At 46.8% G+C, this 3,534-nt stretch overlaps 1 protein-coding gene across 1 annotated transcript in view; it reads left to right on the top strand.

Moving 5' to 3' along the window:
- tnni4b.2 (troponin I4b, tandem duplicate 2) overlaps positions 1–3,534 on the top strand; it is a 19,955-nt gene that overhangs the window by 4,873 nt on the left and 11,548 nt on the right. The window lies entirely within an intron of this gene.

The raw sequence follows: 3,534 nt of genomic DNA, 5'->3' as shown, positions 1-3,534 counted from the left end.
TTTAGATGAGAATAAAACAAAAACTGTCCAGTATCATAGATCCATCTCACTCCAGGGTGATAGCAGGACACCCCATGTAGTCACTCAGAAAAAATCAGGACATTCTGATGTACAGTTTCAAAATAAAAGACCTTTGGGGACAGGGATCATCGCTCATATATGAGACTTCAAAACTGTCAAAGCAATAATATCAAAGCAGATTATTACTACTAACTTTATTGTGAAATTAAAACAGAACGTTAAAATAATTGTTTCCGGTCTATTCTGAGGCCGATCTCTGTAGATAAATAAAGAACTACGACAGATGTGTAATATTTAATGCAGCCGAACCATTTATAATGCATTCATGTGACGACTTTTAAAGAGTAAAGCAAGCACTGCTGTATAAAGTATGATTTTATCTTTTACGAAACGTTTTTTTCATATGGAATGCAGTTGGAGGTCAACCAATCACAGAGCTTGAGGACTAATCACGGGGTTTTGTCGAGCAAAGCGGAACGATAGCTGAGGATTCTGGGTAGTGTAGTGTATTCGGCAATCCTAAACTCAGAAAGAATACTTGTTTCTCCGAATCAAAGGAGAAAAATACAAAAGCATTGTTCACAATTTAAACCAATCAATGTTGTGTGATTAACAAGGATAATCTGGTGTTTTTGAGTTGATAAGTAGTGCAGATATCACTGTCAAATCAATCGACAGTAAGGAGAATACTTACTTCCGGGTGTAAAATCCTCCGTTATCCAATGGAAATGGACGCTCACATTGCCTTTAACTGCCGCCAACATGGACCGATGCGGTACTTCCCTGAGCGTCAAATACCGTCGCCGATGGGAATACATTGCAATCAGTTGAAAGCTCTTTGCGTCCGTTTATGAAGCTGAAGGAGCCTCGGCGCGTCACAACNTAAACGGGTGAGGTGCTTCCATGAGCGTCAAATACCGTCGCCGATGGGAATACATTGCAATCAGTTGAAAGCTCTTTGCGTCCGTTTATGAAGCTGAAGGAGCCTCGGCGCGTCACAACTCCACGCCTAAGGACCCTGACCAAGCGTCGCTATTGGAATATCAAGGAGTGAGACTGTGTTGGAATAACACAGTCAGACAATCCACCCTGTCTCTGCCTGTCCCTCTCAGGAGCCAATCCTGGAGAGGACGGCCCGGAGTGGGTAACGCCCCGATTGCACCAGCCTCTTGAGACATCGCCCCCCAGAACTGGGGAACCGCCCAGGGCTGGCCCACCTTCATCTGTGTCATCTCTGAGTACCACGGTGCACCCATGCGATCCGGTGCTACTAGGATGACTTACAGACGTTCTCGCCTCACTTTCCCCAGGAGAGGGAGAATGAGACGCAGTGGTGGAAAGGCGTATAGCAGCTTTCTTGTCCATGGCTCGTGTGCGAACGAGTCCACCCCCAAGGCCGGGTCGTCGCTAAGAGCCATGGAGAAACACAGGGCACAGTGGCTGTTGCGCCGACTGGCGAACAGGTCCACCCCTGCTCCCCGAACTGGGCCCAGACCTGCTTCACCACCTCCGGGTGAAGCACCCACTCGCCTGGCAGGGGGCCGCCCCTCGACATGAGGTTGGCCCCCCTGTTCTCCAGTCCCGGGATGTGGAGGGCTCTCAGAGATAACACCACCTCTGCAGCCCATAACCACAGTTTCCCCGCTGTGGTCAACAAGGCGGCGGAGCGGACTCCACCCTGCCTGTTGATATAAGCCACTGTGGTGCTGTTGTCGCTCCTGACCAGTACATGTCCCCCCCCAAATTAGGGGCATGAAATGCTGGAGGACCAACACTACTACCCGTAGCTCTAGGAGGTTGCTGTGCCGTGTTAGTGTCAGAGACCAGCGCTCACCTATAGGCCTTTTCAGGCAGGCCCCTCCTCATCCTGTTCTGGAGGCGTCTGTGAACACTGTGATGTAGGAGGTCACCCGTCCCAGTGGAGACCCCTCCGGAGTTGATCCGGGGACCCCCAAAACCGGAGGTTGCCCTCCACTGAGGGGGGGATGGTCACTAGACATCGTTTGTAACTCTTGGGATCCAAACGCAGGCTGGAGAACCACCTCTGCAGGCGGCGCATATGCAGTAACCCGAGCGGGACCACAACGTGAGTAGCCGCCATGAGACCCAGAGTCTGCATGACAGTTAAAGCTGTCACTGTCGCCCCCTGTCGCAGCCTATGAACCGCCCGAAGCAGGGACGCACGTCTGCTCTCTGACAGGGTGGCGCACAGCCCGCCTGCATCGAGCACCATACAACGCCTGTTGGTGAGGTATGGGGGTGCTCTTTTTACAATTGATTACAAAGCCCAACTTGGTTAGGTGTAGGATCAATTGCGCTGTGCAAAACATTGCCTGTTCCCTGGAGATATTTAAAAGTACCTCACTGCTACAGTGCTACAAGGAGATGTTCAACTACACATTTCATATTGCTTTGAAATGGTATTCCTCTGTTAAATGCGCCATAGAAAATCTGGGTCTCACTATGAACCGTTCTTTTACTCTGGAACTACATGTGAAGCATTTCTTTAATTCCCAATTTGAAATATTGCAAAGATTCTGGGCTATTTAGTCTTCGGCCTGTAAAAAAACAATCAAAGCAGTAAAGGATTAGAATTCCAATGATGTTCCATCACCCTGTTTTGTTTTATTTTAACACTGTTTTACACGTTTTGTCTACAAGGTGCTTCACTGCTTTCATAGACTTTTCAAATTAATGAATGCTCTGCTCCTTAATTCTCCATTACATCAGACTTAATATATCACATTTCTTATTGGGGGCAATGGGACTGAAGTCTTTTCTTACAACCTCTTCCTTCTTGGACAAACAAGTCATTGCTATATTGTAATTGAATGAAGACGTCAGGGAAATGAATGAAGTCCAACCCTGATTGAACTTTCCCTCAGCTCTATTCCTGTCAACATCACCAGCTTATCTTCAACTGTGAAATAGGAAATATGTTTACGTTTGATGAGGACTTGAAAATTATTCTGACACATTGTCACACTGTGTTTTATATCAATTGTTCTCCTGTTACACGCTGGGCATAGCATGATGAAACCATTGTGTCCTGTCCTGTCTTTCTTCTTCTCTTGTCTGCATGTGTTTCACTTCTGAAACATTTTCCAAGCTGTGAAAGTAACAGATCAGTTCTGTGTCAGTGGTTTTTAATGAGTGTGTTTGTGCTTTGCTAGATATGCATGTTTTTGCACTGTTCTTCGCTAATCTTGCCTTTATCCTAGTCCCACAGGAAACATGCGTTATTCAATATAAAAACATAGCAGTTGAATCTTCTTTACATTTTAAGAATACTCCTCTATCGGCCCACTGTCTGCCTTTAAGCTCTTTAAAGTCTGCGCTGTGGACAGTCAGTGACAGTGCCAGCTGATGTGAATACAGGCTTTGCCTTTGTGTTTTCAGCATGGTTTTTCAGCTGGAGCGCTGACATCTCAGCGTATTGGATTGTGTGTGTGTGTGTGTGTGTGTGTGTGTGTGTGTGTGTGTGTGTGTGTGTGTGTGTATGTGTGTGTGTTT

This window comes from Notothenia coriiceps, unplaced genomic scaffold, assembly GCF_000735185.1.
Source record: "Notothenia coriiceps isolate Sejong01 unplaced genomic scaffold, NC01 NC01_scaffold00011598, whole genome shotgun sequence".
Taxonomy (NCBI): Eukaryota; Metazoa; Chordata; class Actinopteri; order Perciformes; family Nototheniidae; genus Notothenia; species Notothenia coriiceps.
The sequence above is the reverse complement of the archived record's forward strand: the minus strand, read 5'-3'. Positions and strand labels throughout refer to the sequence as shown.